Source organism: Channa argus, unplaced genomic scaffold (assembly GCF_033026475.1).
Source record: "Channa argus isolate prfri unplaced genomic scaffold, Channa argus male v1.0 Contig013, whole genome shotgun sequence".
NCBI classification, from domain to species: domain Eukaryota; kingdom Metazoa; phylum Chordata; class Actinopteri; order Anabantiformes; family Channidae; genus Channa; species Channa argus.
This window is the reverse complement of record NW_027125232.1, coordinates 89,850-113,033: the sequence shown is the minus strand read 5'-3', so window position 1 is coordinate 113,033 and position 23,184 is coordinate 89,850. Positions and strand designations below refer to the sequence as shown.

Genomic DNA, 23,184 nt, shown 5'->3' with positions numbered 1-23,184 from the left:
GATGTGAAACACATAGAAACTAGTTTCCAATGCTGATATGAAACTGGCATTGTACCCCAGATTGGACTCGAACCCTTTGGGTAACACAATAATGACAATAAAAGCAGTTAGTATAGTAAGATGGAGGAAACCATTTAAAAGAGCAGAGAAAGGAATTTGAAATATACAAAAATTGCATTCCCAAGCTGATATGCATCTGGAATTGTACAGGAGGTGAATATTTACTTTCTGTATCTGGTTCAGTTTACTTAAAGGTTGTAAAGGCCCTAAGTCAGCTTACAAAACACAGTTAGCAAAGGATGGTTTCAATCTATTGACCTCTGGGTTATGGGCCCAGCACGCTTCCGCTGCGCCACTCTGCTTTCAACCAAACCAGATTGGACTCGAACCCTTTGGGTAACACAATAATGACAATAAAAGCAGTTAGTATAGTAAGATTGAGGAAAGCATTTGAAAGAGCAGAGAAAAGAATGTGAAATATACAAAAATTGCATTCCCAAGCTGATATGCATCTGGAATTGTACAGTAGGTGAATATGTACATTCTGTATCTGGTTCACTTTACTAAAAAGTTGCAAAGGCCCTAAGTCAGCTTACAAAACACAGTTAGCAGAGGATGGTTTCGATCCATCGACCTCTGGGTTATGGGCCCAGCACGCTTCCGCTGCGCCACTCTGCTGTCAACCACCCCAGATGGGACTTGAACCCACAATCCCTGGCTTAGGAGGCCAGTGCCTTATCCATTAGGCCACTGGGGCCTCTCAAACACCTTTACTCATCAGTTCTTCCACCAAACAGTTGCTTCCTAGACAGAGCATAATGTGAGACATGCCATGTTGGCTTTGGGTAACACAATAATGGCCCCAAATGCAGTAGATATAGTGAGTAGAAGGGAAATTTTTAAAAGTGCAAAGAAAAAGATGTGAAACACGTAGAAACTAGATTGCCATGCTGATATGAAACTGGCATTGTACCCCAGATTGGACTCGAACCCTTTGGGTAACACAATAATGACAATAAAAGCAGTTAGTATAGTAAGATGGAGGAAAGCATTTGAAAGAGCAGAGAAAAGAATGTGAAATATACAATAATTGCATTCCCAAGCTGATATGCATCTGGAATTGTATAGTAGGTGAATATGTACTTTCTGTATCTGGTTCACTTTACTAAGAGGTTGTAAAGGCCCTAAGTCAGCTTACAAAACGCAGTTAGCAGAGGATGGTTTCGATCCATCGACCTCTGGGTTATGGGCCCAGCACGCTTCCGCTGCGCCACTCTGCTGTCAACCACCCCAGATGGGACTTGAACCGACAATCCCTGGCTTAGGAGGCCAGTGCCTTATCCGTTAGGCCACTGGGGCCTCTCAAACACCTTTACTCATCAGTTCTTCCACCAAACAGTTGCTTCCTAGACAGAGCATAATGTGAGACATGCCATGTTGGCTTTGGGTAACACAATAATGGCCCCAAATGCAGTAGATATAGTGAGTAGAAGGGAAATTTTTAAAAGTGCAAAGAAAAAGATGTGAAACACGTAGAAACTAGATTGCCATGCTGATATGAAACTGGCATTGTAGGATGCTCCTAATTTTGGCAATGTTCCGTAGGTGGAAGAAGGCTGTTCTAGAGATTTGTTTTATATGTGAGTTAAAGGACAGATCCTGATCAAACATAACTCCAAGGTTCCTTGCAGTAGTACTGGAGGCCAGGCTTATGCCATCTAGTGTAACAATATGGTTGGACATCATATCTCTGAGATTTTTGGGCCCAAATACTATGAATTCAGTTTTGTCTGAGTTTAAAAGTAAAAAATTGTGGGACATCCAGGCCTTTATGTCTTGTAGGCATGCTTGAAGCTTTATTAACTGATTATTTTCATCTGGTTCCATATATAAATATAGCTGGGTATCATCAGCATAACAGTGGAAGGGATATTTTTAAAAGTGCAAAGAAAAAGATGTGAAACACGTAGAAACTAGATTGCCATGCTGATATGAAACTGGCATTGTACCCCAGATTGGACTCGAACCCTTTGGGTAACACAATAATGACAATAAAAGCAGTTAGTATAGTAAGATGGAGGAAAGCGTTTGAAAGAGCAGAGAAAAGACTGTGAAATATACAAAAATTGCATTCCCAAGCTCATATGCATCTGGAATTGTATAGTAGATGAATATGTACTGTCTGTATCTGGTTCATTTTACTAAGACATTGTAAAGGCCCTAAATCACCTTACAAAACACAGTTAGCAGAGGATGGTTTCGATTCATCGACCTCTGGGTTATGGGCCCAGCACGCTTCCGCTGCGCCACTCTGCTTTCAACCACTCTGCTTTCAACCACTCTGCTTTCAACCACTCTGCTTTCAACCACTCTGCTTTCAACCACTCTGCTTTCAACCACGCCAGATGGGACTCGAACCCTTTGGGTAACACAATAATGACAATAAAAGCAGTTAGTATAGTAAGATGGAGGAAAGCATTTGAAAGAGCAGAGAAAAGAATGTGAAATATACAAAAATTGCATTCCCAAGCTGATATGCATCTGGATTTGTATAGTAGGTGAATATGTACTTTCTGTATCTGGTTCACTTTACTAAAAGGTTGTAAAGGCCCTAAGTCAGCTTACAAAACACAGTGAGCAGAGGATGGTTTCGAGCCATTGACCTTTGGGTTATGGGCCCAGCACGCTTCCACTGCACCACTCTGCTGTCAACCACCCCAGATGGGATTTGAACCCACAATCATTGGCTTAGGAGGCCAGTGCCTTATCCATTAGGCCACTGGGGCATCTCAAACACCTTTACTCATCAGTTCTTCCACCAAACAGTTGCTTCCTATACAGAGCATAATGTGAGACATGCCATGTTGGCTTTGGGTAACACAATAATGGCCCCAAATGCAGTAGATATAGTGAGTAGAAGGGAAATTTTTAAAAGTGCAAAGAAAAAGATGTGAAACACATAGAAACTAGTTTCCAATGCTGATATAAAACTGGCATTGTACCCCAGATTGGACTCGAACCCTTTGGGTAACACAATAATGACAATAAAAGCAGTTAGTATAGTAAGATGGAGGAAACCATTTAAAAGAGCAGAGAAAGGAATTTGAAATATACAAAAATTGCATTCCCAAGCTGATATGCATCTGGAATTGTACAGTAGGTGAATATGTACTTTCTGTATCTGGTTCACTTTACTAAAAGGTTGTAAAGGGCCTAAGTCAGCTTACAAAACACAGTTAGCAGAGGATAGTTTTGAACCATCGACCTTTGGGTTATGGGCCCAGCACGCTTCCGCTGAGCCACTCTGCTGTCAACCACCCCAGATGGGACTCGAACCCTTTGGGTAACACAATAATGACAATAAAAGCAGTTAGTATAGTAAGATGGAGGAAAGCATTTGAAAGAGCAGAGAAAAGAATGTGAAATATACAAAAATTGCATTCCCAAGCTCATATGCATCTGGAATTGTACAGTAGGTGAATATGTACTTTCTGTATCTGGTTCACTTTACTAAAAGGTTGTAAAGGCCCTAAGTCAGCTTACAAAACACAGTTAGCAGAGGATGGTTTCGATCCATCGACTTCTGGGTTATGGGCCCAGCACGCTTCCGCTGCGCCACTCTGCTTTGAACCACACCAGATTGGACTCGAACCCTTTGGGTAATACAACTGCTCATACTGAACCAAAACCCAAAACTTTTAAATGTGGATTATTAAACATCAGATCTCTCTCTTCTAAATCTTTGTTAGTAAATGACTTGATAAATGATCATCAAATTGGTTCATTTTGTCTCACTGAAACGTGGTTGCAGCAGGAAGAATATGTCAGTTTAAATGAGTCAACCCCCCAAAGTCATATTAATTATCATGTTCCTAGATGCACAGGCCGAGGTGGAGGAGTAGCAGCAATATTTCACTCTAGCTTATCAATAATTCCTAGACCTAAACATAGTTATACCTCATTTGAGAGTCTTACTCTTAGCCTTTCACACCCAAACTGGAAAACTCAAAAACCACTATTATTTGTTATCGTGTACCGTCCTCCAGTCCCTTATTCAGAGTTTTTGATTGAATTTTCTGATTTTCTATCTGATTTAGTGCTTAGTACAGATAAAGTCATTATAGTGGGTGACTTTAACATTCATGTAGATGCTGACAGTAACTGTCTGAGCACTGCGTTTAATTCATTATTAGATTCAATTGGTTTTTCCCAAAATGTAAATAAACCCACTCATTGTTTTAGTCACACGTTAGACCTTGTCCTTACATATGGCATTGAAACTGATAATTTAATAGTATTTCCTCATAATTCTCTTCTGTCTGACCATTTTCTAATAACATTTGAATTTACAATAACGGACTATACAGCAGTTAGGAAAAAATTCCACTACAGCAGATGTTTATCTGAAAATGCTGTGAATACATTTAAAGAAATTATTTCTTCATCTTTTTCACCACCATGTGTCAATACTATGGTGAGTAGCCATCTTACTCCTGTGCAAATTGATTATTTAGTTGACGATTCTGCCGCCTCACTGCGTAGGATACTAGATACAGTTGCCCCTTTGAAATAGAAGGCAGTGAATCAGAGGAGCCGACCTCCATGGTACAATTCACAAATGCACAGCTTAAAGCAGGCAACACGAAAGCTAGAGAGGAAGTGGCGTTCCACTAATTTAGAAGAATCCCGGTTAGCCTGGAAAAACAGTTTAAAAACATACAAAAAAGCTCTCCGTGATGCCAGAACAGCATATTATTCCGCATTAATAGAGGAAAACAAGAACAACCCCCGGTTTCTGTTCAGCACTGTAGCCAGGCTGACTAAGAGCCATAGTTCTGTTGAGCCTAGTATTCCCTTAACTTTGAGCAGCAATGACTTTATGACTTTCTTTACTAGTAAAATTGTAGCCATTAGGGAAAAGATTCACCAGATCCTCCCTACAAATATTACGGCTAGATCTTCATGTACAACAGCTATAGAATCCTCAATAAGGCCCCAATCCATCTTAGACTGCTTTTCACCCATAGATCTCACTGAGCTAAGTTCAACTACCGCCTCCTCAAAACTAACAACATGTCTTTTAGACCCTGTTCCAACCAAATTGCTTAAAGATGTTCTACCTTTAATAGACACTTTCATATTAGATTTGATTAACCTATCTTTAGAAACTGGCTATGTACCAAAGGCCTATAAAGTTGCTGTAATCAAACCATTACTTAAAAAACCTTGTCTTGATCCAGGGGATTTAGCCAACTATAGACCAATATCAAATCTCCCGTTTATTTCTAAAATCCTTGAAAAAGTAGTTGCAAAACAATTATGTGATCACCTTTACAGGAATAATTTGTATGAAGACTTTCAGTCAGGATTTAGAGCTCATCACAGTACAGAAACAGCACTGGTAAAAGTCTCCAATGATCTTCTCCTGGCTTCAGATAATGGACTTGTGTCTGTACTCGTCTTACTAGACCTTAGTGCCGCATTTGACACCATTGACCACAACATTTTATTACAGAGACTAGAACATGGATTTGGGATTAAAGGAACCACATTACATTGGTTTAAATCTTATCTGTCAGACAGATTCCAACTTGTTCATGTTAATGATGACTCTTCTTTATGCACCAAAGTCAGCTATGGAGTTCCACAGGGCTCTGTGTTAGGACCAATACTTTTTAATCTCTACATGTCACCTTTAGGCAAAATCATTAGGAAACATTCCATAAACTTCCACTGATATGCAGATGATACCCAGCTCTATTTATCTGTGAAACCAGAAGATACTAACCAATTAGTCAAATTTGAAGCATGTCTAAAAGACATAAAGAACTGGATGTCCTACAATTTCCTACTTCTAAATTCAGACAAAACTGAAATCATCCTCTTTGGGCCTAAAAACATGAGAAATATGCTGTCTAACAATATAGTTACTCTAGATGACATAACTTTGGCCTCTAGTACTACGGTGAGGAACCTTGGAGTTATCTTTGACCAAGATTTGGCGTTTACGTCACATAAAAGACAAATGTCTAGAACAGCCTTCTTCCACCTACGGAACATTGCTAAAATTAGAAGCATCCTGTCTCAAAGTGATGCCGAAAAACTGGTCCATGCATTTGTTACTTCTAGGTTGGACTACTGTAATTCCCTACTTCTGGGGTGTCCTAATAACTCTCTAAAAAGCCTTCAATTAATCCAAAATGCTGCAGCAAGAGTGCTGACTGGATTAGGAAAGAGAGATCATATTTCACCTTCACTAGCTTCTCTTCATTGGCTTCCCATAAAATCTAGAATAGAGTTCAAAACCCTCCTCCTTACATACAAAGCTCTTAATGGTCAAGCTCCATCATATTTAATAGATCTCATAGTCCTGTATCGCCCAATTAGACCACTTCGATCCCAAAATACTGGCCTACTTGTGGTTCCCAGAGTTTGCAAAAGTAGAATGGGAGGCAGAGCCTTTAGCTATCAAGCTCCTCTCCTGTGGAACCAGCTTCCAATCCAAATTCGGGGAGCAGACACCCTCTCTACTTTTAAGACTAGGCTTAAAACTTTCCTTTTTGATAAAGCTTATAGTTAAAAATCCTCACTCAACGCCAGTGCCTTATCCATTAGGCCACTGGGGCATCTCAAACACCTTTACTCATCAGTTCTTCCACCAAACAGTTGCTTCCTAGACAGAGCATAATGTGAGACATGCCATGTTGGCTTTGGGTAACACAATAATGGCCCCAAATGCAGTAGATATAGTGAGTAGAAGGGAAATTTTTAAAAGTGCAAAGAAAAAGATGTGAAACACGTAGAAACTAGATTGCCATGCTGATATGAAACTGGCATTGTACCCCAGATTGGACTCGAACCCTTTGGGTAGCACAATAATGACAATAAAAGCAGTTAGTATAGTAAGATGGAGGAAAGCATTTGAAAGAGCAGAGAAAAGAATGTGAAATATACAATAATTGCATTCCCAAGCGGATATGCATCTGGAATTGTACAGTAGGTGAATATGTACTTTCTGTATCTGGTTCACTTTACTAAGAGGTTGTAAAGGCCCTAAGTCAGCTTACAAAACACAGTTAGCAGAGGATGGTTTCGATCCATCGACCTCTGGGTTTTGGGCCCAGCACGCTTCCGCTGCGCCACTCTGCTTTCAACCACACCAGATTGGAGTCGAACCCTTTGGGTAACACAATAATGACAATAAAAGCAGTTAGTATAGTAAGATGGAGGAAAGCATTTGAAAGAGCAGAGAAAAGAATGTGAAATATACAAAAATTGCATTCCCAAGCTGATATGCATCTGGAATTGTACAGTAGGCGAATATGTATTTTCTGTATCTGGTTCACTTTACTAAAAGGTTGTAAAGGCCCTAAGTCAGCTTACAAAACACAGTTAGCAGAGGATGGTTTCGATCCATCGACCTCTGGGTTATGGGCCCAGCACGCTTCCGCTGCGCCACTCTGCTTTCAACCACGCCAGATTGGACTCGAACCCTTTGGGTAACACAATAATGACAATAAAAGCAGTTAGTATAGTAAGATGGAGGAAAGCATTTGAAAGAGCAGAGAAAAGAATGTGAAATATACAAAAATTGCATTCCCAAGCTGATATGCATCTGGAATATTACAGTAGGTGAATATGTACTTTCTGTATCTGGATCACTTTACTTAAAGGTTGTAAGGGCCCTAAGTCAGCTTACAAAACACAGTTAGCAAAGGATGGTTTCAATCTATTGACCTCTGGGTTATGGGCCCAGCACGCTTCTGCTGCGCCACTCTGCTGTCAACCACCCCAGATGGGACTCGAACCCACAATCCCTGGCTTAGGAGGCCAGTGCATTATCCATTAGGCCACTGGGGAATCACAAACACCTTTACTCCTCAGTTCTTCCAACTAACAGTTGCTTCCTATATAGAGCATAATGTGAGACATGCCATGTTGGCTTTGGGTAACACAGTAATGGCCCCAAATGCAGTAGATATAGTGAGTAGAAGGGGAAAGATGTGAAATACGTAGAAAATAGATTGCCATGCTGAGATGAAACTGGCATTGTACACCAGATTGGACTCGAACCCTTTGGGTAACACAATAATGACAATAAAAGCAGTTAGTATAGTAAGATGGACGAAAGCATTTGAAAGAGCAGAGAAAGGAATTTGAAATATACAAAAATTGCATTCCCAAGCTGATATGCATCTGGAATTGTACAGTAGATGAATATGTACTGTCCTTATCTGGTTCATTTTACTAAGACATTGTAAAGGCTCTAAATCACTTTACAAAACACAGTTAGCAGAGGATGGATTCAATCCATCGACCTCTGGGTTATGGGCCCAGCACACTTCTGCTGCGCCAATCTGCTTTCAACCAAACCAGATTGGACTCGAACCCTTTGGGTAACACAATAATGACAATAAAAGCAGTTAGTATAGTAAGATTGAGGAAAGCATTTGAAAGAGCAAAGAAAAGAATGTGAAATATACAAAAATTGCATTCCCAAGCTGATATGCATCTGGAATTGTACAGTAGGTGAATATGTACATTCTGTATCTGGTTCACTTTACTAAAAAGTTGCAAAGGCCCTAAGTCAGCTTACAAAACACAGTTAGCAGAGGATGGTTTCGATCCATCGACCTCTGGGTTATGGGCCCAGCACGCTTCCGCTGCGCCACTCTGCTGTCAACCACCCCAGATGGGACTTGAACCCACAATCCCTGGCTTAGGAGGCCAGTGCCTTATCCATTAGGCCACTGGGGCCTCTCAAACACCTTTACTCATCAGTTCTTCCACCAAACAGTTGCTTCCTAGACAGAGCATAATGTGAGACATGCCATGTTGGCTTTGGGTAACACAATAATGGCCCCAAATGCAGTAGATATAGTGAGTAGAAGGGAAATTTTTAAAAGTGCAAAGAAAAAGATGTGAAACACGTAGAAACTAGATTGCCATGCTGATATGAAACTGGCATTGTACCCCAGATTGGACTCGAACCCTTTGGGTAACACAATAATGACAATAAAAGCAGTTAGTATAGTAAGATGGAGGAAAGCATTTGAAAGAGCAGAGAAAAGAATGTGAAATATACAATAATTGCATTCCCAAGCTGATATGCATCTGGAATTGTATAGTAGGTGAATATGTACTTTCTGTATCTGGTTCACTTTACTAAGAGGTTGTAAAGGCCCTAAGTCAGCTTACAAAACACAGTTAGCAGAGGATGGTTTCGATCCATCGACCTCTGGGTTATGGGCCCAGCACGCTTCCGCTGCGCCACTCTGCTGTCAACCACCCCAGATGGGACTTGAACCGACAATCCCTGGCTTAGGAGGCCAGTGCCTTATCCATTAGGCCACTGGGGCCTCTCAAACACCTTTACTCATCAGTTCTTCCACCAAACAGTTGCTTCCTAGACAGAGCATAATGTGAGACATGCCATGTTGGCTTTGGGTAACACAATAATGGCCCCAAATGCAGTAGATATAGTGAGTAGAAGGGAAATTTTTAAAAGTGCAAAGAAAAAGATGTGAAACACGTAGAAACTAGATTGCCATGCTGATATGAAACTGGCATTGTACCCCAGATTGGACTCGAACCCTTTGGGTAGCACAATAATGACAATAAAAGCAGTTAGTATAGTAAGATGGAGGAAAGCATTTGAAAGAGCAGAGAAAAGAATGTGAAATATACAATAATTGCATTCCCAAGCTGATATGCATCTGGAATTGTATAGTAGGTGAATATGTACTTTCTGTATCTGGTTCACTTTACTAAGAGGTTGTAAAGGCCCTAAGTCAGCTTACAAAACACAGTTAGCAGAGGATGGTTCCGATCCATCGACCTCTGGGTTATGGGCCCAGCACGCTTCCGCTGCGCCACTCTGCTGTCAACCACCCCAGATGGGACTTGAACCCACAATCCCTGGCTTAGGAGGCCAGTGCCTTATCCATTAGGCCACTGGGGCATCTCAATCACCTTTACTCATCAGTTCTTCCACCAAACAGTTGCTTCCTATACAGAGCATAATGTGAGACATGCCATGTTGGCTTTGGGTAACACAATAATGGCCCCATATGCAGTAGATATAGTGAGTTCAATTCAATTCAACTTTATTTATATAGTGCCAATTCACAACAAAGTCATCTCAGGGCACTTTACAGAATAAAGTAAAGATTATAAAGATATATAAAGAGAACCCAACAATTCCCCCTGGAGCAAGCCATAGGCAACAGTGGAGAGGAAAAACTCCCTTTAACGGAAGAAACCTCCAGCAGAACCAGGCTCAGGGTGGACGGCCATTTGCCTCGACCGGTTGGGGTGAGTGGAAAGGGGAGAGGGAAAAGAACAGAGCAACAAAAAGCAACAACAAAACATTGGGCAGATTGGTAGGACCAGTAGCTTCACGCTGGAAGACACACAGCTTCAAAGCCGGGGGACACCTGCAGAAAGGGACAGAGAGAAGGGGACAGAGGATGACAAAGACAACTACGGGAGAGAACACACAGAGTTAATGACATGCAGTGGTGACAATTGCGGGATGAGAGGAGAGGAGAGATGGTCAAGAGGAGGAAAGGAGCTCAGTGCATTGGGGGGTGGGTCCCCCAGCAGTCTAAGCCTATGGCAGCATAACTATAAATAACTATATGCTTTATTAAAAAGGAAGGTTTTAAGCCTAGACTTAAAAGTAGAGAGGCTGTCTGCTTCCCGAATCTGAACTGGGAGCTGGTTTCACAAGAGAGGAGCTTGATAGCTAAAGGCTCTACCTCCCATTCTACTTTTGGAAATTCTGGGAACCACAAGTAGGCCTGCATTCTGAGAGCAAAGTGGTCTACTGGGATGATATGGTGCTATGAGGTCTTCTAAATATGATGGAGCCTGACCATTCAGAGCTTTATATGTAAGAAGCAGGGTTTCAAATTCTATTCTACATTTAATTGGAAGCCAATGGAGAGAAGCTAGTGAAGGTGAAATATGATCTCTCTTGCTAGTTCCAGTCAGCACTCTTGCTGCAGCATTTTGGATTAATTGCAGGCTCTTTAGGGAGTTACTGGGGCATCCTGAAAGTAGGGAATTACAGTAGTCAAACCTAGAGGTAACAAATGCATGGACCAGTTTTTCGGCATCACTTTGAGACAGGATGCTCCTAATTTTGGCAATGTTCCGTAGGTGGAAGAAGGCTGTTCTAGAGATTTGTTTTATATGTGAGTTAAAGGACAGATCCTGATCAAACATAACTCCAAGGTTCCTTGCAGTAGTACTGGAGGCCAGGCTTATGCCATCTAGTGTAACAATATGGTTGGACATCATATCTCTGAGATTTTTGGGCCCAAATACTATGAATTCAGTTTTGTCTGAGTTTAAAAGTAAAAAATTGTGGGACATCCAGGCCTTTATGTCTTGTAGGCATGCTTGAAGCTTTATTAACTGATTATTTTCATCTGGTTCCATATATAAATATAGCTGGGTATCATCAGCATAACAGTGGAAGGGATATTTTTAAAAGTGCAAAGAAAAAGATGTGAAACACGTAGAAACTAGATTGCCATGCTGATATGAAACTGGCATTGTACCCCAGATTGGACTCGAACCCTTTGGGTAACAAAATAATGACAATAAAAGCAGTTAGTATAGTAAGATGGAGGAAAGCATTTGAAAGAGCAGAGAAAAGAATGTGAAATTTACAAAAATTGCATTCCCAAGCTGATATGCATCTGGAATATTACAGTAGGTGAATATGTACTTTCTGTATCTGGATCACTTTACTTAAAGGTTGTAAAGGCCCTAAGTCAGCTTACAAAACACAGTTAGCAAAGGATGGTTTCAATCTATTGACCTCTGGGTTATGGGCCCAGCACGCTTCCGCTGCGCCACTCTGCTTTCAACCACGCCAGATTGGACTCGAACCCTTTGGGTAACACAATAATGACAATAAAAGCAGTTAGTATAGTAAGATGGAGGAAAGCATTTGAAAGAGCAGAGAAAAGAATGTGAAATATACAAAAATTGCATTCCCAAGCTGATATGCATCTGGAATATTACAGTAGGTGAATATGTACTTTCTGTATCTGGATCACTTTACTTAAAGGTTGTAAAGGCCCTAAGTCAGCTTACAAAACACAGTTAGCAAAGGATGGTTTCAATCTATTGACCTCTGGGTTATGGGCCCAGCACGCTTTTGCTGCGCCACTCTGCTGTCAACCACCCCAGATGGGACTCGAACCCACAATCCCTGGCTTAGGAGGCCAGTGCATTATCCATTAGGCCACTGGGGCATATTTCACATGGGGCAAAAAATTGTGGGACATCCAGGCCTTTATGTCTTGTAGGCATGCTTGAAGCTTTATTAACTGATTATTTTCATCTGGTTCCATATATAAATATAGCTGGGTATCATCAGCATAACAGTGGAAGGGATATTTTTAAAAGTGCAAAGAAAAAGATGTGAAACACGTAGAAACTAGATTGCCATGCTGATATGAAACTGGCATTGTACCCCAGATTGGACTCGAACCCTTTGGGTAACACAATAATGACAATAAAAGCAGTTAGTATAGTAAGATGGAGGAAAGCATTTGAAATACGTAGAAACTAGATTGCCATGCTGAGATGAAACTGGCATTGTACACCAGATTGGACTCGAACCCTTTGGGTAACACAATAATGGCCCCAAATGCAGTAGATATAGTGAGTAGAAGGGAAATTTTTAAAAGTGCAAAGAAAAAGATGTGAAACACATAGAAACTAGTTTCCAATGCTGATATGAAACTGGCATTGTACCCCAGATTGGACTCGAACCCTTTGGGTAACACAATAATGACAATAAAAGCAGTTAGTATAGTAAGATGGAGGGAACCATTTAAAAGAGCAGAGAAAGGAATTTGAAATATACAAAAATTGCATTCCCAAGCTTATATGCATCTGGAATTGTACAGGAGGTGAATATTTACTTTCTGTATCTGGTTCAGTTTACTAAAAGGTTGTAAAGGCCCTAAGTCAGCTTACAAAACACAGTTAGCAGAGGATGGTTTCGATCCATCGACCTCTGGGTTATGGGTCCAGCACGCTTCCGCTGTACCACTCTGCTGTCAACCACCCCAGATAGGACTTGAACCCACAATCCCTGGCTTAGGAGGCCAGTGCCTTATCCAATAGGCCACTGGGGCATCTCAAACACCTTTACTCATCAGTTCTTCCACCAAACAGTTGCTTCCTATACAGAGCATAATGTGAGCCATGCCATGTTGGCTTTGGGTAACACAATAATGGCCCCAAATGCAGTAGATATAGTGAGTAGAAGGGAAATTTTTAAAAGTGCAAAGAAAAAGATGTGAAACACGTAGAAACTAGAATGCCATGCTGATATGAAACTGGCATTGTACCCCAGATTGGACTCGAACCCTTTGGGTAACACAATAATGACAATAAAAGCAGTTAGTATAGTAAGATGGAGGAAAGCATTTGAAAGAGCAGAGAAAAGAATGTGAAATATACAAAAATTGCATTCCCAAGCTGATATGCATCTGGAATATTACAGTAGGTGAATATGTACTTTCTGTATCTGGTTCACTTTACTAAAAGGTTGTAAAGGCCCTAAGTCAGCTTACAAAACACAGTTAGCAGAGGATAGTTTCGAACCATCGACCTTTGGGTTATGGGCCCAGCACGCTTCCGCTGAGCCACTCTGCTGTCAACCACCCCAGATGGGACTCGAACCCTTTGGGTAACACAATAATGACAATAAAAGCAGTTAGTATAGTAAGATGGAGGAAAGCATTTGAAAGAGCAGAGAAAAGAATGTGAAATATACAAAAATTGCATTCCCAAGCTCATATGCATCTGGAATTGTACAGTAGGTGAATATGTACTTTCTGTATCTGGTTCACTTTACTAAAAGGTTGTAAAGGCCCTAAGTCAGCTTACAAAACACAGTTAGCAGAGGATGGTTTCGATCCATCGACCTCTGGGTTATGGGCCCAGCACGCTTCCGCTGCGCCACTCTGCTTTGAACCACACCAGATTGGACTCGAACCCTTTGGGTAATACAACTGCTCATACTGAACCAAAACCCAAAACTTTTAAATGTGGATTATTAAACATCAGATCTCTCTCTTCTAAATCTTTGTTAGTAAATGACTTGATAAATGATCATCAAATTGGTTTATTTTGTCTCACTGAAACGTGGTTGCAGCAGGAAGAATATGTCAGTTTAAATGAGTCAACCCCCCAAAGTCATATTAATTATCATGTTCCTAGATGCACAGGCCGAGGTGGAGGAGTAGCAGCAATATTTCACTCTAGCTTATCAATAATTCCTAGACCTAAACATAGTTATACCTCATTTGAGAGTCTTACTCTTAGCCTTTCACACCCAAACTGGAAAACTCAAAAACCACTATTATTTGTTATCGTGTACCGTCCTCCAGTCCCTTATTCAGAGTTTTTGATTGAATTTTCTGATTTTCTATCTGATTTAGTGCTTAGTACAGATAAAGTCATTATAGTGGGTGACTTTAACATTCATGTAGATGCTGACAGTAACTGTCTGAGCACTGCGTTTAAGTCATTATTAGATTCAATTGGTTTTTCCCAAAATGTAAATAAACCCACTCATTGTTTTAGTCACACGTTAGACCTTGTCCTTACATATGGCATTGAAACTGATAATTTAATAGTATTTCCTCATAATTCTCTTCTGTCTGACCATTTTCTAATAACATTTGAATTTACAATAACGGACTATACAGCAGTTAGGAAAAAATTCCACTACAGCAGATGTTTATCTGAAAATGCTGTGAATACATTTAAAGAAATTATTTCTTCATCTTTTTCACCACCATGTGTCAATACTATGGTGAGTAGCCATCTTACTCCTGTGCAAATTGATTATTTAGTTGACGATTCTGCCGCCTCACTGCGTAGGATACTAGATACAGTTGCCCCTTTGAAATAGAAGGCAGTGAATCAGAGGAGCCGACCTCCATGGTACAATTCACAAATGCACAGCTTAAAGCAGGCAACACGAAAGCTAGAGAGGAAGTGGCGTTCCACTAATTTAGAAGAATCCCGGTTAGCCTGGAAAAACAGTTTAAAAACATACAAAAAAGCTCTCCGTGATGCCAGAACAGCATATTATTCCGCATTAATAGAGGAAAACAAGAACAACCCCCGGTTTCTGTTCAGCACTGTAGCCAGGCTGACTAAGAGCCATAGTTCTGTTGAGCCTAGTATTCCCTTAACTTTGAGCAGCAATGACTTTATGACTTTCTTTACTAGTAAAATTGTAGCCATTAGGGAAAAGATTCACCAGATCCTCCCTACAAATATTACGGCTAGATCTTCATGTACAACAGCTATAGAATCCTCAATAAGGCCCCAATCCATCTTAGACTGCTTTTCACCCATAGATCTCACTGAGCTAAGTTCAACTACCGCCTCCTCAAAACTAACAACATGTCTTTTAGACCCTGTTCCAACCAAATTGCTTAAAGATGTTCTACCTTTAATAGACACTTTCATATTAGATTTGATTAACCTATCTTTAGAAACTGGCTATGTACCAAAGGCCTATAAAGTTGCTGTAATCAAACCATTACTTAAAAAACCTTGTCTTGATCCAGGGGATTTAGCCAACTATAGACCAATATCAAATCTCCCGTTTATTTCTAAAATCCTTGAAAAAGTAGTTGCAAAACAATTATGTGATCACCTTTACAGGAATAATTTGTATGAAGACTTTCAGTCAGGATTTAGAGCTCATCACAGTACAGAAACAGCACTGGTAAAAGTCTCCAATGATCTTCTCCTGGCTTCAGATAATGGACTTGTGTCTGTACTCGTCTTACTAGACCTTAGTGCCGCATTTGACACCATTGACCACAACATTTTATTACAGAGACTAGAACATGGATTTGGGATTAAAGGAACCACATTACATTGGTTTAAATCTTATCTGTCAGACAGATTCCAACTTGTTCATGTTAATGATGACTCTTCTTTATGCACCAAAGTCAGCTATGGAGTTCCACAGGGCTCTGTGTTAGGACCAATACTTTTTAATCTCTACATGTCACCTTTAGGCAAAATCATTAGGAAACATTCCATAAACTTCCACTGATATGCAGATGATACCCAGCTCTATTTATCTGTGAAACCAGAAGATACTAACCAATTAGTCAAATTTGAAGCATGTCTAAAAGACATAAAGAACTGGATGTCCTACAATTTCCTACTTCTAAATTCAGACAAAACTGAAATCATCCTCTTTGGGCCTAAAAACATGAGAAATATGCTGTCTAACAATATAGTTACTCTAGATGACATAACTTTGGCCTCTAGTACTACGGTGAGGAACCTAGGAGTTATCTTTGACCAAGATTTGGCGTTTACGTCACATAAAAGACAAATGTCTAGAACAGACTTCTTCCACCTACGGAACATTGCTAAAATTAGAAGCATCCTGTCTCAAAGTGATGCCGAAAAACTTGTCCATGCATTTGTTACTTCTAGGTTGGACTACTGTAATTCCCTACTTCTGGGGTGTCCTAATAACTCTCTAAAAAGCCTTCAATTAATCCAAAATGCTGCAGCAAGAGTGCTGACTGGATTAGGAAAGAGAGATCATATTTCACCTTCACTAGCTTCTCTTCATTGGCTTCCCATAAAATCTAGAATAGAGTTCAAAACCCTCCTCCTTACATACAAAGCTCTTAATGGTCAAGCTCCATCATATTTAATAGATCTCATAGTCCTGTATCGCCCAATTAGACCACTTCGATCCCAAAATACTGGCCTACTTGTGGTTCCCAGAGTTTGCAAAAGTAGAATGGGAGGCAGAGCCTTTAGCTATCAAGCTCCTCTCCTGTGGAACCAGCTTCCAATCCAAATTCGGGGAGCAGACACCCTCTCTACTTTTAAGACTAGGCTTAAAACTTTCCTTTTTGATGAAGCTTATAGTTAAAAATCCTCACTCAACGCCAGTGCCTTATCCATTAGGCCACTGGGGCATCTCAAACACCTTTACTCATCAGTTCTTCCACCAAAAAGTTGCTTCCTAGACAGAGCATAATGTGAGACATGCCATGTTGGCTTTGGGTAACACAATAATGGCCCCAAATGCAGTAGATATAGTGAGTAGAAGGGAAATTTTTAAAAGTGCAAAGAAAAAGATGTGAAACACGTAGAAACTAGATTGCCATGCTGATATGAAACTGGCATTGTACCCCAGATTGGACTCGAACCCTTTGGGAAGCACAATAATGACAATAAAAGCAGTTAGTATAGTAAGATGGAGGAAAGCATTTGAAAGAGCAGAGAAAAGAATGTGAAATATACAATAATTGCATTCCCAAGCGGATATGCATCTGGAATTGTACAGTAGGTGAATATGTACTTTCTGTATCTGGTTCACTTTACTAAGAGGTTGTAAAGGCCCTAAGTCAGCTTACAAAACACAGTTAGCAGAGGATGGATTCGATCCATCGACCTCTGGGTTATGGGCCCAGCACACTTCTGCTGCGCCACTCTGCTTTCAACCAAACCAGATTGGACTCGAACCCTTTGGGTAACACAATAATGACAATAAAAGCAGTTAGTATAGTAAGATTGAGGAAAGCATTTGAAAGAGCAGAGAAAAGAATGTGAAATATACAAAAATTGCATTCCCAAGCTGATATGCATCTGGAATTGTACAGTAGGTGAATATGTACATTCTGTATCTGGTTCACTTTACTAAAAAGTTGCAAAGGCCCTAAGTCAGCTTACAAAACACAGTTAGCAGAGGATGGTTTCGATCCATCGACCTCTGGGTTATGGGCCCAGCACGCTTCTGCTGCGCCACTCTGCTGTCAACCACCCCAGATGGGACTTGAACCCACAATCCCTGGCTTAGGAGGCCAGTGCCTTATCCATTAGGCCACTGGGGCCTCTCAAACACCTTTACTCATCAGTTCTTCCACCAAACAGTTGCTTCCTAGACAGAGCATAATGTGAGACATGCCATGTTGGCTTTGGGTAACACAATAATGGCCCCAAATGCAGTAGATATAGTGAGTAGAAGGGAAATTTTTAAAAGTGCAAAGAAAAAGATGTGAAACACGTAGAAACTAGATTGCCATGCTGATATGAAACTGGCATTGTACCCCAGATTGGACTCGAACCCTTTGGGTAGCACAATAATGACAATAAAAGCAGTTAGTATAGTAAGATGGAGGGAACCATTTAAAAGAGCAGAGAAAGGAATTTGAAATATACAAAAATTGCATTCCCAAGCTTATATGCATCTGGAATTGTACAGGAGGTGAATATTTACTTTCTGTATCTGGTTCAGTTTACTAAAAGGTTGTAAAGGCCCTAAGTCAGCTTACAAAACACAGTTAGCAGAGGATGGTTTCGATCCATCGACCTCTGGGTTATGGGTCCAGCACGCTTCCGCTGTACCACTCTGCTGTCAACCACCCCAGATAGGACTTGAACCCACAATCCCTGGCTTAGGAGGCCAGTGCCTTATCCAATAGGCCACTGGGGCATCTCAAACACCTTTACTCATCAGTTCTTCCACCAAACAGTTGCTTCCTATACAGAGCATAATGTGAGCCATGCCATGTTGGCTTTGGGTAACACAATAATGGCCCCAAATGCAGTAGATATAGTGAGTAGAAGGGAAATTTTTAAAAGTGCAAAGAAAAAGATGTGAAACACGTAGAAACTAGAATGCCATGCTGATATGAAACTGGCATTGTACCCCAGATTGGACTCGAACCCTTTGGGTAACACAATAATGACAATAAAAGCAGTTAGTATAGTAAGATGGAGGAAAGCATTTGAAAGAGCAGAGAAAAGAATGTGAAATATACAAAAATTGCATTCCCAAGCTGATATGCATCTGGAATATTACAGTAGGTGAATATGTACTTTCTGTATCTGGTTCACTTTACTAAAAGGTTGTAAAGGCCCTAAGTCAGCTTACAAAACACAGTTAGCAGAGGATAGTTTCGAACCATCGACCTTTGGGTTATGGGCCCAGCACGCTTCCGCTGAGCCACTCTGCTGTCAACCACCCCAGATGGGACTTGAACCCTTTGGGTAACACAATAATGACAATAAAAGCAGTTAGTATAGTAAGATGGAGGAAAGCATTTGAAAGAGCAGAGAAAAGAATGTGAAATATACAAAAATTGCATTCCCAAGCTCATATGCATCTGGAATTGTACAGTAGGTGAATATGTACTTTCTGTATCTGGTTCACTTTACTAAAAGGTTGTAAAGGCCCTAAGTCAGCTTACAAAACACAGTTAGCAGAGGATGGTTTCGATCCATCGACCTCTGGGTTATGGGCCCAGCACGCTTCCGCTGCGCCACTCTGCTTTGAACCACACCAGATTGGACTCGAACCCTTTGGGTAATACAACTGCTCATACTGAACCAAAACCCAAAACTTTTAAATGTGGATTATTAAACATCAGATCTCTCTCTTCTAAATCTTTGTTAGTAAATGACTTGATAAATGATCATCAAATTGGTTTATTTTGTCTCACTGAAACGTGGTTGCAGCAGGAAGAATATGTCAGTTTAAATGAGTCAACCCCCCAAAGTCATATTAATTATCATGTTCCTAGATGCACAGGCCGAGGTGGAGGAGTAGCAGCAATATTTCACTCTAGCTTATCAATAATTCCTAGACCTAAACATAGTTATACCTCATTTGAGAGTCTTACTCTTAGCCTTTCACACCCAAACTGGAAAACTCAAAAACCACTATTATTTGTTATCGTGTACCGTCCTCCAGTCCCTTATTCAGAGTTTTTGATTGAATTTTCTGATTTTCTATCTGATTTAGTGCTTAGTACAGATAAAGTCATTATAGTGGGTGACTTTAACATTCATGTAGATGCTGACAGTAACTGTCTGAGCACTGCGTTTAAGTCATTATTAGATTCAATTGGTTTTTCCCAAAATGTAAATAAACCCACTCATTGTTTTAGTCACACGTTAGACCTTGTCCTTACATATGGCATTGAAACTGATAATTTAATAGTATTTCCTCATAATTCTCTTCTGTCTGACCATTTTCTAATAACATTTGAATTTACAATAACGGACTATACAGCAGTTAGGAAAAAATTCCACTACAGCAGATGTTTATCTGAAAATGCTGTGAATACATTTAAAGAAATTATTTCTTCATCTTTTTCACCACCATGTGTCAATACTATGGTGAGTAGCCATCTTACTCCTGTGCAAATTGATTATTTAGTTGACGATTCTGCCGCCTCACTGCGTAGGATACTAGATACAGTTGCCCCTTTGAAATAGAAGGCAGTGAATCAGAGGAGCCGACCTCCATGGTACAATTCACAAATGCACAGCTTAAAGCAGGCAACACGAAAGCTAGAGAGGAAGTGGCGTTCCACTAATTTAGAAGAATCCCGGTTAGCCTGGAAAAACAGTTTAAAAACATACAAAAAAGCTCTCCGTGATGCCAGAACAGCATATTATTCCGCATTAATAGAGGAAAACAAGAACAACCCCCGGTTTCTGTTCAGCACTGTAGCCAGGCTGACTAAGAGCCATAGTTCTGTTGAGCCTAGTATTCCCTTAACTTTGAGCAGCAATGACTTTATGACTTTCTTTACTAGTAAAATTGTAGCCATTAGGGAAAAGATTCACCAGATCCTCCCTACAAATATTACGGCTAGATCTTCATGTACAACAGCTATAGAATCCTCAATAAGGCCCCAATCCATCTTAGACTGCTTTTCACCCATAGATCTCACTGAGCTAAGTTCAACTACCGCCTCCTCAAAACTAACAACATGTCTTTTAGACCCTGTTCCAACCAAATTGCTTAAAGATGTTCTACCTTTAATAGACACTTTCATATTAGATTTGATTAACCTATCTTTAGAAACTGGCTATGTACCAAAGGCCTATAAAGTTGCTGTAATCAAACCATTACTTAAAAAACCTTGTCTTGATCCAGGGGATTTAGCCAACTATAGACCAATATCAAATCTCCCGTTTATTTCTAAAATCCTTGAAAAAGTAGTTGCAAAACAATTATGTGATCACCTTTACAGGAATAATTTGTATGAAGACTTTCAGTCAGGATTTAGAGCTCATCACAGTACAGAAACAGCACTGGTAAAAGTCTCCAATGATCTTCTCCTGGCTTCAGATAATGGACTTGTGTCTGTACTCGTCTTACTAGACCTTAGTGCCGCATTTGACACCATTGACCACAACATTTTATTACAGAGACTAGAACATGGATTTGGGATTAAAGGAACCACATTACATTGGTTTAAATCTTATCTGTCAGACAGATTCCAACTTGTTCATGTTAATGATGACTCTTCTTTATGCACCAAAGTCAGCTATGGAGTTCCACAGGGCTCTGTGTTAGGACCAATACTTTTTAATCTCTACATGTCACCTTTAGGCAAAATCATTAGGAAACATTCCATAAACTTCCACTGATATGCAGATGATACCCAGCTCTATTTATCTGTGAAACCAGAAGATACTAACCAATTAGTCAAATTTGAAGCATGTCTAAAAGACATAAAGAACTGGATGTCCTACAATTTCCTACTTCTAAATTCAGACAAAACTGAAATCATCCTCTTTGGGCCTAAAAACATGAGAAATATGCTGTCTAACAATATAGTTACTCTAGATGACATAACTTTGGCCTCTAGTACTACGGTGAGGAACCTAGGAGTTATCTTTGACCAAGATTTGGCGTTTACGTCACATAAAAGACAAATGTCTAGAACAGACTTCTTCCACCTACGGAACATTGCTAAAATTAGAAGCATCCTGTCTCAAAGTGATGCCGAAAAACTTGTCCATGCATTTGTTACTTCTAGGTTGGACTACTGTAATTCCCTACTTCTGGGGTGTCCTAATAACTCTCTAAAAAGCCTTCAATTAATCCAAAATGCTGCAGCAAGAGTGCTGACTGGATTAGGAAAGAGAGATCATATTTCACCTTCACTAGCTTCTCTTCATTGGCTTCCCATAAAATCTAGAATAGAGTTCAAAACCCTCCTCCTTACATACAAAGCTCTTAATGGTCAAGCTCCATCATATTTAATAGATCTCATAGTCCTGTATCGCCCAATTAGACCACTTCGATCCCAAAATACTGGCCTACTTGTGGTTCCCAGAGTTTGCAAAAGTAGAATGGGAGGCAGAGCCTTTAGCTATCAAGCTCCTCTCCTGTGGAACCAGCTTCCAATCCAAATTCGGGGAGCAGACACCCTCTCTACTTTTAAGACTAGGCTTAAAACTTTCCTTTTTGATGAAGCTTATAGTTAAAAATCCTCACTCAACGCCAGTGCCTTATCCATTAGGCCACTGGGGCATCTCAAACACCTTTACTCATCAGTTCTTCCACCAAAAAGTTGCTTCCTAGACAGAGCATAATGTGAGACATGCCATGTTGGCTTTGGGTAACACAATAATGGCCCCAAATGCAGTAGATATAGTGAGTAGAAGGGAAATTTTTAAAAGTGCAAAGAAAAAGATGTGAAACACGTAGAAACTAGATTGCCATGCTGATATGAAACTGGCATTGTACCCCAGATTGGACTCGAACCCTTTGGGAAGCACAATAATGACAATAAAAGCAGTTAGTATAGTAAGATGGAGGAAAGCATTTGAAAGAGCAGAGAAAAGAATGTGAAATATACAATAATTGCATTCCCAAGCGGATATGCATCTGGAATTGTACAGTAGGTGAATATGTACTTTCTGTATCTGGTTCACTTTACTAAGAGGTTGTAAAGGCCCTAAGTCAGCTTACAAAACACAGTTAGCAGAGGATGGATTCGATCCATCGACCTCTGGGTTATGGGCCCAGCACACTTCTGCTGCGCCACTCTGCTTTCAACCAAACCAGATTGGACTCGAACCCTTTGGGTAACACAATAATGACAATAAAAGCAGTTAGTATAGTAAGATTGAGGAAAGCATTTGAAAGAGCAGAGAAAAGAATGTGAAATATACAAAAATTGCATTCCCAAGCTGATATGCATCTGGAATTGTACAGTAGGTGAATATGTACATTCTGTATCTGGTTCACTTTACTAAAAAGTTGCAAAGGCCCTAAGTCAGCTTACAAAACACAGTTAGCAGAGGATGGTTTCGATCCATCGACCTCTGGGTTATGGGCCCAGCACGCTTCTG

General features: G+C 40.3%; 6 non-coding genes across 6 annotated transcripts; all 6 read right to left on the bottom strand.

The window, feature by feature from the left end:
* Positions 1-684: 684 nt before the first annotated feature.
* On the bottom strand, positions 685-757 carry trnar-ccu (transfer RNA arginine (anticodon CCU)). The gene has a single exon. It is a non-coding gene; the product is annotated as a tRNA-Arg (tRNA).
* A 1,956-nt stretch (positions 758-2,713) lies between these two features.
* Positions 2,714-2,786, bottom strand: trnar-ccu (transfer RNA arginine (anticodon CCU)). Its single transcript has one exon. It is a non-coding gene; the product is annotated as a tRNA-Arg (tRNA).
* Positions 2,787-7,077: 4,291 nt separating this feature from the next.
* On the bottom strand, positions 7,078-7,149 carry trnal-caa (transfer RNA leucine (anticodon CAA)). Its single transcript has one exon. It is a non-coding gene; the product is annotated as a tRNA-Leu (tRNA).
* Positions 7,150-8,684: 1,535 nt separating this feature from the next.
* trnar-ccu (transfer RNA arginine (anticodon CCU)) lies at positions 8,685-8,757 on the bottom strand. The gene has a single exon. It is a non-coding gene; the product is annotated as a tRNA-Arg (tRNA).
* Positions 8,758-9,888: 1,131 nt separating this feature from the next.
* trnar-ccu (transfer RNA arginine (anticodon CCU)) lies at positions 9,889-9,961 on the bottom strand. Its single transcript has one exon. It is a non-coding gene; the product is annotated as a tRNA-Arg (tRNA).
* A 7,884-nt stretch (positions 9,962-17,845) lies between these two features.
* On the bottom strand, positions 17,846-17,918 carry trnar-ccu (transfer RNA arginine (anticodon CCU)). The gene has a single exon. It is a non-coding gene; the product is annotated as a tRNA-Arg (tRNA).
* Positions 17,919-23,184: the final 5,266 nt, after the last annotated feature.